This window comes from Narcine bancroftii, chromosome 3 (genome assembly GCF_036971445.1).
Source record: "Narcine bancroftii isolate sNarBan1 chromosome 3, sNarBan1.hap1, whole genome shotgun sequence".
Lineage (NCBI taxonomy): Eukaryota > Metazoa > Chordata > Chondrichthyes > Torpediniformes > Narcinidae > Narcine > Narcine bancroftii.
Window position 1 is genome coordinate 329556429 of NC_091471.1, and position 11302 is coordinate 329567730.

General features: G+C 45.1%; 1 long non-coding RNA gene across 2 annotated transcripts in view; it reads right to left on the minus strand.

Moving 5' to 3' along the window:
- Positions 1–3653: 3653 nt before the first annotated feature.
- LOC138756572 (uncharacterized) overlaps positions 3654–11302 on the minus strand; it is a 30740-nt gene continuing 23091 nt past the window's right edge. The window contains exons 1-3 of one of the 2 annotated variants that reach the window (XR_011353162.1): positions 7734–7794; positions 6806–6864; positions 3654–4442 (exon numbers count right to left, since the gene is read on the minus strand). This is a non-coding gene — a long non-coding RNA (uncharacterized lncRNA). Of the gene's footprint in view, positions 4443–6805; positions 6865–7733; positions 7795–11302 lie in introns of those variants that run through there. The other variant, XR_011353163.1, reaches the window with a different exon arrangement.

Genomic DNA, 11302 nt, shown 5'->3' on the forward strand with positions numbered 1-11302 from the left:
TAACTTTACTGTCAATATTAAGGGTGAATGGTCCGATAATATTCTAGCTTTATATTCTGTTTTTCTTACTCTGTCTTGCATACGAGGTGATAACAGGAATAGGTCTATTCTTGAGTATGTTTTATGTCTACCAGAATAATATGAATATTCCTTTTCCTTTGGATGTTGTTTCCTCCATATATCCAAAAGTTGCATTTCTTCCATCGATTTAATTATAAATTTGGTTACTTTGTTCTTTCTGTTAATTTTTTTCCCAGTTTTGTCCATAATTGAATCCAAATTCAGGTTGAAATCCCCTCCTATTAATATATTCCCTTGTGTATCTGCTATCTTCAAAAAAATATCTTGCATAAACTTTTGATCTTCTTCGTTAGGTGAATATACATTGGGTAGATTCCAAAACTCCGAATATATCTGACATTTTATCATTACTTATCTCCCTGCTGGATCTATTATTTCCTCTTCTGTTTTAATTGGCACATTTTTACTAATTAATATAGCTACTCCTCTTGCTTTTGAATTATGTGACGCTGCTGTTACGTGTCCTACCCAATCTCTCTTTAATTTCTTGTGTTCCAATTCAGTTAAATGTGTTTCTTGCACAAATGCTATATCATTTTTTTCTTTTTTCAGTAAATTTAGCAGTTTCTTCCTTTTAATTTGGTTATGTATTCCATTAATATTTAAAGTCATATAGTTCAGCGTAGCCATTTTATACTTTGTTTATCTTCCCTTTCCATTTCTCCATCATTACCTTTCCTTCTTATCCATTTCTGCTTTCTTGTTTTGAACACTTTATAAGACAACATTTCTAAAACATCAAACATTTTCCCTATTCTCCTATTTAAAACTTCTTTAACCCCAATCTCCCCTCCCCCTCCTGAGTTGTCCTTTATCCCTTTTCGGACAACCACATCTCCCCTCTCCTTTTTGGATTTGCAAATTCACTCGCAAACGTCAGCTGATTTTGCAGTGACCGTAACTCCTCCCCACCCAGCACCCCCCAGAAAAGATTTCAATTTTTATATGTAACAAAGGTCACTCTTTTAATTCCCTCCTTATTCCCTCTATTCCATTTCCCTCCCTTATTAATTCTTGTCTATACCCTATATATTTTCCTCTAAATACGGATACATTCATGTATGCACACTATATATATTATATATATATACACACATATACCCCTTTACACACATACATATAGATCGTGGTCATTTTTACTCTTATTACATGTCTTCATCTCTCTGCTTGTTTTGTAGTTGTTCTGCAAATTTCCTTGCTTCCTCTCGATCCGAGAATAGTCTGTTTTGTTGCCCTGGAATAATTATTTTAAGTACCGCTGGGTACCTTAACATAAATTTATATCCTTTTTTCCATAAGATCGTTTTCGCTGTATTGAACTCCTTCCTCTTCTTCAGGAGTTCAAAACTTATGTCTGGATAGAAAAAAATTTTTTGACCTTTATATTCCAGTGGCTTTTTGTTTTCTTCATTGCTTTCTCCAATATATTTTCTCTTGTTGTATATCTTAAGAATTTTACTAAAATGGATCTTGGTTTTTGCTGTGGTTGTGGTTTCGGGGCTAAAGTTCTATGTGCCCTTTCTATTTCCATTTCTTCCTGTAATTCTGGTCTTCCCAGGACCCTGGGGATCCAATCTTTTATAAATTCTCTCATATCTTGCCTTCTTCATCTTCCTTAAGGCCCACTATCTTTATATTATTTCTTCTATTATAGTTTTCTATCATATCTATCTTCTGAGCTAACAGCTCCTGTGCTTCTTTAGCTTTTTTATTAGATTCTTCCAATTTCTTTTTTAAGTCTTTTACTTCCATATCTACAAATGTTTCTCATTTTTCCATATTTTCCACTCTTTTTGCCAATTCTGATATGGCCACTTCCATTTTATTCATTCTTTCTTCTGCATTCTTAATTCTTCTTTTTATCTCATCAAATTCATGTAATTGCCATTCTTTCACTGATTCCATATATTCTTTAAAAAAAGCTACATCCATTGTCTTACTTTTCTCTTCTTCTTCCACTTCTTTCTGTTCTTCTTCTTCTTCTTCCTCTGGGTTGACCATCTGTTGTTTCCTTGTTTTCTTTTTACCCTCTTCTTTCTTGTTGTCGTTATTGTCTGTGTTCTGCACCTGCTGCTGTGCTGCAGGTGTCTCTCTCAGCTGTGGAGATCGACTCCGCAGCTGTTCCCCCCTCCCGTCAGTGTGTTTTTTTTTCATGCGCGGTTGTGCAGTTTTACTCGGCTCCTCGAGCCATTTTTGTAGTCCTGAGCCCGGGACCTCCACTGACCTGAGGGAGCGGGCTTCTCTCTCCACGGCGGACCTCTTCGGACAGGTAAGGCCTTCACCTTCTTCTTCCGACGTCTTTCCTTCTTCTTTTCTTCCTGTTGTTTTTGGTTTTTCTTTCTTCGCTGCCATTTTCTTCACACTTTTACTTTCACTTTGTTTTGGTTTTTAAGTTTGTGCCTTTGTTTTTTTCTCTATCTTTTTTTAACTTTTCTGCAGAGGGCTGGAGTTCCCCTACCGGCCACTACTCCATCACGTGACTCCCCCCCCATTTGGAAGAAGATTCATGTAGAAAGGAATAAAACAAATTCCCAACTACCAAAACTAATACTGACGCAAAATCAGCTAATCCTTTTTATAATAGATAACCTTTCCTTTAGAGAATGGGAGAAAAAAGGGATCAAAAGAATAGAAAATTGTTTTTCGGGAAATAAACTATTATCCTTTGAACAATTGAAGGATAAATATAACTTACAATACAATGTTGGCATACTACTAACTGAAATCCTACTTGAAGGACAAATTGGGAAACAGTCTGAGGTTACCAGAAGGAAGTAATTTTGAATATGTGATTACAGACACAATGATAATCAAAGAATTTATAACAAAAATGTATATTAAACTACAAGAAAAGGAGAACGAGGAAACAAATGGTAAAACCAAACAAAAATGGGAACAAGATCTAAGCATAAAGATAAAGAATGAAACATGGGAGAAGCTATGCTTCGGAACCATGAGAAATACAATAAACACGAGGTTACGTATGATACAATATAACTGGATTCACAGGCTATACATTACACCTCAAAAGTTAAATAAATGGGACCCAACAGTATCTGACAGATGTTTTCGCTGTAAAAAGGAAACGGGAACAACAGTTCATGCAATTTGGACATGTGAGAAAGTGAAAAAATTTTGGGAAGATCTAAACCAGATACTAAATAAAATCACAAAAAGCAATATACCAAAAAACCCAGAGATTTTCCTCCTAAGTAATATAAAAAAACAAAGATTTTGGACTCGATTTGGATGGAGCACAAAAAAGATTTGTTATGATAGATCGAGCTGTAGCAAAAAAATGTATTATGTCAACCTGCAAATTAGAAGATAACTTGAGAATACAACAATGGTATATAGAAATTAATAAATGTATTCCATTAGAAAAAATAACATATAATTTAAGAAATAACATTACAATATTTGAACAAATATGGGAGCCTTACATGAAACACAATGGAGAAAACCTACTGTGGACATTTACCACCTAAAATGACAGGAGAAGATAATGAAAAGAACTGACTCAGTGGAATTTCTTGTTTATTTTTATTGAGTGACATCATTGTTTACGGGTTTAATGTATCATATATTCTGAACTTTAAATAAATGGGAGGGGAGGTGAGGGAGGGAGGGAGGGGAGAAGGGAAAGGGGGGGAGAAAACGACACTGTATATATTTAAGAAGGAAAATGTATGTATCTTGATCAATATGGTTTGTAGGGTGAAAAATAAAAATTAAAAAGAAAGAGCTGTGCGCTGCAGAGCTGTGGGCCGACAGCTGGAAGGCAGTCTCAAATTGGGTACTTCTTATCTGACCAAAACAAACGCCTTGGCCCAAAGATTTAATGAGTTACACAAAATTGCTGTGAGTTTATCTTCCATCTCATAGGTTGTTGTTTTATGATTTATTTAGTGCCAGGTGTCCATTTTTATTACCATTGCAATAAGTGAGCTATGAATGTGTAGACAGAGGTGCAAGGATTTTGACAATTGGTAGAAATTGGTGACCTGTATTATTTCTGCATTTCACATTGCTGTAGTTTCTTGGAGGGTAAAGATCAGCGATGAACAGAGGTGCATTCAAGGACCAGCTCCTGTTCCAATTTCTTCTTGTTCTTATGAATACTTTTCCCTCGCCACATTTTAGCAAAATTTAAAACTCAGCAAATGTATAATGGATGGGAAAGATCCAGAGACAAAAATAAAAAAAAGAATGCCTTGGTCAGGTGGGGAAGGGAGAATAAGGGTCAGGCAAGGCAGTGGGTTGTGAATCAACCTCAAGCATTGTGGCTCAGAATGGAAACAAGAATTATAAACTCTGGGCTATTCAGGGTGATGAGGTTTCAGCAGATCATCCATCCCAGCCTGGAATGCAACAAATAAACAAAAACAAATTAATTACCCTGGAAAAATAAACCAGGAAAGAGTGGGGAGGTGGTGTCCTAGTCTCCCCCACCGGGACATGGTGAGGGTCCCAGTCTCCCTCAACCAGGACAGGGTGGGGTTGTCCCAGTCTCCCACAGGGACAGGCTAGTTGTCCCAGACTCCCCCGGGGACTGGGTGATGGGTTTCAGTCTCCCCCTCAGGACTTGGGGGTCTATCTCCCTTAACCAGGAAAGGGTGGGGGGGGCGGGTCCGAGTCTCCCCCAACCAGAACAGACTGGGGGGGTTTCCAGTCTCCCCCTCAGGGCAGGATGTAAGGTCCTAGTATCCCCACCCTGAGACAGGGTGGGAGGAGGTCTCATTCTCCCCCCCCACCCCGCAATGGGACAAGGAGCAAGCTTACAGGACTGAATCTCGAGGACCCCTGCCACCTCCACCACTCCCTCACCCCTTACTTCCCTCTCCCCTGCACTCTCCCTCTCCCCTGCACTCTCCCTCTCCCCTGCACTCTCCCTCTCCCCTGCACTCTCCCTCTCCCCTGCACTCTCCCTCTCCCCTGCACTCTCCCTCTCCCCTGCACTCTCCCTCTCCCCTGCACACTCCCTCTCCCCTGCACTCTCCCTCTCCCCTGCACTCTCCCTCTCCCCTGCACTCTCCCTCTCCCCTGCACTCTCCCTCTCCCCTGCACACTCCCTCTCCCCTGCACTCTCCCTCTCCCCTGCACTCTCCCTCTCCCCTGCACTCTCCCTCTCCCCTGCACTCTCCCTCTCCCCTGCACTCTCCCTCTCCCCTGCACTCTCCCTCTCCCCTGCACTCTCCCTCTCCCCTGCACTCTCCCTCTCCCCTGCACTCTCCCTCTCCTCCACCCCTATCACCTGCGACAAGGGCACAGGCCTGGCTCCCAGCGAGGAAATCCGTCGGCCGCACAAGGGGGCATGGCAGCAGAGACTCTGTCCACGGCTAAGGGGACAAATCCCAAGTCAAGGGTGTGTTGGCGAAAGCCCGGTGCAATGCAAGATGGGGAGGACCGGGACTGCTAAAGGGGAGAGGAGGAGGCCAGGGAGCCATCTAGAGGTGAAACAAGTGGGAGATGTGGTGAGCAAGCAGCCGCAGAAAGGGCTGAGTGGGCACCAGCTGCCAGAGGGAGCGATCCGTGCCATTGCCTTCACGGCTGACTGTGAAAGCGAGTGAAGTCATTCCAGGATGTGACACACCCTTTTACAGGAATAAAAAAGAGAGATAGAGCGAGCGCTGATATGTGGGTAGGCTGGGGGTAGGGAGCAAGGGGGGGATTGGAGAGGAGGGTAGAAGTGAGGTGAGGAGGAGAGGCAGAGGAGAGAGAGAGGAGGGGAGGAGTGGGGGAGAGGAGGGGAGGAGTGGGGGAGAGGAGGGGAGGAGTGGGGGAAAGGAGGGGAGGAGTGGGGGAGAGAAGGGGAGGAGTGGGGGAGAGGAGGGGAGGAGTGGGGGAGAGGAGGGGAGGAGTAGGGGAGGAGTGGGGAGAGAAAGAGGAGGGGAGGAGTGGGGGAGAATGAGAGGAGGGGAGGAGTGGGGGAGAATGAGAGGAGGGGAGGAGCAGGGAGAATGAGAGGAGGGGAGGAGTGTGGAAGAGAGAGGGGGTGAAGTGGGGGAGAGAGAGAGAGAGAGGAGGGGAGGAGTGGGGGAGAGAGAGAGAGAGGAGGAGGGGCAGGAGTCAGGGTTGAGAGACGGATGTCTGTCACCAGATTCTGGCAGGAAGAGGTTCCCCCACTACCCAAGAAACACCTCACCTGTCCCATCCATTCCAGCAATTCCAGAATATCAGCAATGCCCCGGTTGTGCAGGAATGATGAGAGAAGTTTCTCCGCCCACGTGTACAATGATTAACCACATTGATCAACTTCCCCGACAAGGGAAACTGACAGGGAGGGATGGGGGGGGCCGGAACTGGTTACAGAGATGGGGAGGAGTGTAGAGAACCTGAGGGGGGGGGGTTACAGAGACGGAGGAGTGTAGGGGACCAGAGGGGGTTACAGAGACGGAGGGGTGTCGGGAACCAGAGGGGTTAACAGAGACGGAGGGGTGTAGGGGAACAGAGGGGGTTACAGAGATAGGGATAGGTGTAGGGGACCGTAGAGCGTGACAGAGACAGGGATAGGTGTAGGGGACCGTAGGGCATGACAGAGACAGGGAGGGGTGTTGAGGTCCAGAAGGGATTACAGAGATAGGGAGAAGTGTAGAGGACCAGAGAGGGTTACAGAGACAGGGAGAGGTGTAGAGGACCAGAGGGGGTTGCAGAGACAGGAGGGATGTAGGAGATATGCCAAGGCCGTGGAGATAATGGGTGAAATATAAAGCAGGACTCTGACCGTGGGAGTCAATTCTCGACATGACAAAGCCCCTCGTCCTCGTTCCATTCTGCACAATCCTGAAAAATAAAAACGATCATAGCCGTCAACAGGAGGGTGGGACAGAAGAAGGGTGGAGGGAGGACAGAGGGAAGCTGGGAGGGAGGGTGGAAAGAGGACAGGAAGGATGATGAGGGAAGGAGGACAGAAGGATGGAGGATGGGAGAGGGTGGATGTTTGGAGGATGAGAGAGAGGGAGAAGGTGGGAGGGAGAATGAGAGAGGGTGGATGGAGGGAGAGAGGGAGGGTGGGTGGGAGAGTGTTGATGAAGGGAGGATGAACGGAGGGTGGATGTAGAGGGGAGTGTGGAAGGAGGGTGGGTGGGAAAGGGTGGATGGATAGAGGGAGGGAAGGTGGACAGAGGGAAGCTGGGAGGGTTGAAGGAGGGTGGATAGAAGGCAGCAGGGATAATGAGGGAGGGAGGACAGAAGAATGGAGGATAGGAGAGGGTGGATGGAGGGAGGGAGGGAGAGTGGGTGGGAGAGGGTGGATAAATGAATGGTGGACAGAAGGAGGAAGGGTGGATGTAGAGGGGAGGGAGGGTGGAAGGAGGATGGGTGGGAAAGGGTGGATGGATGGAGGGAGGGAGAGTGAACAGAGGGAAGCTGGGAGGGTTGAAGGAGGGAGGGAGAGAGGGTGGATAGAGGGCAGCAGGGATGATGAGGGAGGGAGGACAGAAGGATGGAGGATGGGAGAGCGTGGATGTTTGGAGGGAGAGGGTGAATGGAGGGAGGGTGGGTGGGAGAGGGTGGATGAAGGGATGGTGGACAGAGGGAGGAAGGATGGATGTAGAGGGTGTTATAGATAGAGAATTTAGGTTAAAAAGGGCTTAAGTTAAAATGTGATGATTAATCATAAAAGGGGAAGCCAGAATAGACAGGGAGCTTACCATAAAAGTTTAGCTGGACAATGTTATAACAAACAGAGATCTTTCATGGTCACAAAGAGACATGTAGGAGCAAAAGATTGATAAAAGAGTGAAAAACAGAATTTAGTGTGTGCAGAGTTCGTAGTATACGTGACTAACATGATAATTACAAATGCAAGTGTACTTAGAATGATTTTGCAAAAACTTTTCTTTTTCAATCTTTTTATTATTATTATAATTTATAAACACATACAGTTCAAAGAGATATAAAAAATACATAGTAAGTAATGAATTAATACAGAGATATTAAACAATAATATTACAGAATAAAAATATATCATAAAAAAATTTTTTAGATCAGTTTAGGGTGTGAACTATCTCTAAAAAAAAGATATAATTAATAACAATATATGAAAAAAGAGAAAAAAAAAACCCAAAAAAGAAGGAAAAACAAATCTGAATTAAAAAAAACTTAAAAAAAAAACTTTAAAAAAAAACCTACAGATATAGCTAAACCACGCCGATCACTCCGATCTCATCTTACAGCCCAATTATCATACATAATCATAAAAAGAAAACAGAGCCAGATCAACTCACCACAAATGAAAATATTGAATAAATGGTCGCCAGGTTAACTCAAACTTAGAAGGGGATTCATAGATAGAGTTTCTAATTTTCTCTAAATTTAAACATAGTATAGTTTGGGTAAACCATTGGAAAACAGTGGGAGGATTAACCTCTTTCCAATTCAATAGTATAGATCTTCTAGCCATTAGTGTAAGAAAAGCAATCATACGATCCGCAGGAAGAGATAAATAAGTCAAATCTATCATAGGTAATCCAAAAATTGCAGTAATGGGATGTGGTTGTAAATCAATATTCAAAACAGTAGATATAATGGAAAAAATTTGCAAAAACTAACCAATTAAAACAGTGTTAAAGAGGAGGGGAAGGACAAGCAAAAAAGGTATAAAAATCAATGTATCGGGGCTTGACTTGGCGAGAAGCCAGTTGAGTCCAACTCTGCAGACTTGTAAATAAAGCTTGTCGTGTCACCGACTTTAAAGAGACTCATGTGTGAGAATTTGTACTTCTGACAACTGGGGGATCGTCCGGGATCTACACTCCAGCCGTGGGAGGAGGCGAGAAAGGGGGACATCGGAGGTGGTGCACCCCGCTGAGTTCAGCGGCTCCTAGTCCCTTGCTCATCGCCTCGGGCGGCTTGAGCGAGTGGTATCCGGACAAGGTGACATGACAAGATGAAAAGGAGAGGGGTGACGGTTCAATCCCCAGGAAGACACCGGTAAGTGACGACTTACGATTGTGGTGTGGGGATTGATGGACGAGACCACCCAGGTAACGGTCATGACGGAATTAAAAAAAATATAAAACGATAAATCAGGTGTAGAGCTTTTGTCGTGGCGTGAGGACCCTGTCGTGGGACCTTAGGATAGACCCCAGGGAAACCTCAGCGGGAACCGGCGGAGGGATAGTACCTCCGACGAGGCGTCCGAGATGAAAGGGAGTAGGGTCCCGAACGGGGGGGTCCTCAGCAACGATAAACGGATCTAGGCAGGAAAATGGGAGGATCAAAATCTAAGGGCTCGTCTGAAAGATCAGGACTTTTCCCGGGGGTTCCCCTTGACAGCCCTTTGGGGAGAATGTTTGAAAATTGGGATAGTAAATGATATCGAGACAAAGACAAGAAAAAGATGGTTCAATATTGTCTTCTTTGGTCGAAACAGCCTATCAAAGGTTCCTCGGTCTGGTGGCCGAAATTTGGATCTGATGAGGATTGGGTTAGACAAGCATTAAACATATATGTAAACTCGAGACAAAAGGTGAATCAAGAAGAGTCGGCGTATGCATTTTGTTGGGTTCCCTGGCCAGGATCCTTAACAAAATGTTTTAAATTGAGGGTAGCGGGAGAAAAGAAGTGGGAACCTTTGGACAACCTCCCGCCTCCTTATGTTCCCCCGGTGCCCACTGCGCCCGAGGGAAGCTCGCTGCTGGAGGGGAAAGGTAATGAATCTGATTGCCCCTGAAGGGGCCGGGAACAAAGGGATGAATTAAGGGAGTCGGACCCTAAACTTCCACTGGTAAACCGACCCTGGACCAGATCCCAGACTGGTCCAGGACCATCGAAGGCTCCAGTAAGCCTAAATCCCCTGAGGGAAGTTCCTATGGGAGGACCGGGAGGGGGAACGGGATATGTAAACGTTCCCCTAACCAGTACTGAGGTGCGGGGATTTATGAAGGAAATGAAAAGTCTATTGGAAGATCCCATGGGACTGGCCGAACAGTTCGACCAGTTCCTGGGACCAAACACATATACCTGGGAAGAGATGCACGCAATAATGGGAACATTATTCTCACCCCAGGAGAGGCAGATGATTCGACAGGCTGCCCTCCTCATGTGGGAACGTGAACAACCTGGGGACCCCAGACCCCATGAACAAAAATATCCCCTGAATGAACCCAGGTGGGACAAACGAACACCCGAGGGATTGGCAAGTATGAGACAATACAGAGAGTGGACGATTAAAGGAATACGGGAGGCTGTGCCAAAGGGTCACAATTTCGCCAAGGCATTTGGGAACCACCAGGGGAAAGATGAGTCCCCTACTGATTTCTTGGAGAGGGTGAGAAAGAATGTCCAACAGTATGCGTATGTGGACCCTAGAACACCAATGGGTGAACAGCTTATTCAAATTGAATTTGTGTCCAAATCGTGGCAGGACATTAGGAAGAAACTAGAAAAGGAGGAGGGCTGGAAATGAAAAACCCTTGAGCGACCTGTTGAAAAAGGCGCAAAGAGTATATGTGCAGAGGGAAGAGGAAGGTCAAAAGAGGGCAGCGAAGATTATGGTACAGACTATCCGACAGATAAATGCCGAGTCCAGAGGGGAAAGGAAAAAAAACCCTCCTCTAAGCAACCCAAGATATCCAAGAGAGGGGAGACCCAGGAGACCCGCTAAGTGCTATTACTGTAACGAGGAAGGACACTTCAAGAGGGAATGCCCCCGATATAAGAGGGAAGTGCGGACCCTCGAACTCATGGAAGAAGATTAGGGGGGTCAGGGGTTCCGGGTGTTGGGGACCAAGTATAAGAGGGAACCCTTGGTAAAACTGAAAATTGGTCCCCAGGGAGAAGAGGTGGTGTTTATGGTGGACACGGGAGCGGAACGAAGTAGTGTAATAACTGTGCTGATTGGGACCGAGCCTGTAAAAAGCAATTTGAAAATTTCTGGGATAGAAGGGGCTCCCAGAACGGTATCGATAATTCCCCAAGTGACAGTGAAGCTGGAAGGGAGAGAAGGGGTACAGGACCTCTTGTTGTTACCGTCGGCCGGATTTAACCTCCTAGGAAGAGATTTACAGGCTCTCCTAGGTTTGGGTGCTCTCCCCGTGGACGGAGAAGTGCGAGTCCACCTCTGTGCTCTGAAGGAGGAGGATGAACGGCAGATTGACGAGAGAGTCTGGTATAAGAAGGGAAATCGAGGAGGTCTGGACATCCCACCTTTACATGTCACATTAATACCAGGTCATCAGCCGGTAAGGAAACGTCAGTATCCTATTTCTTTGGAAGG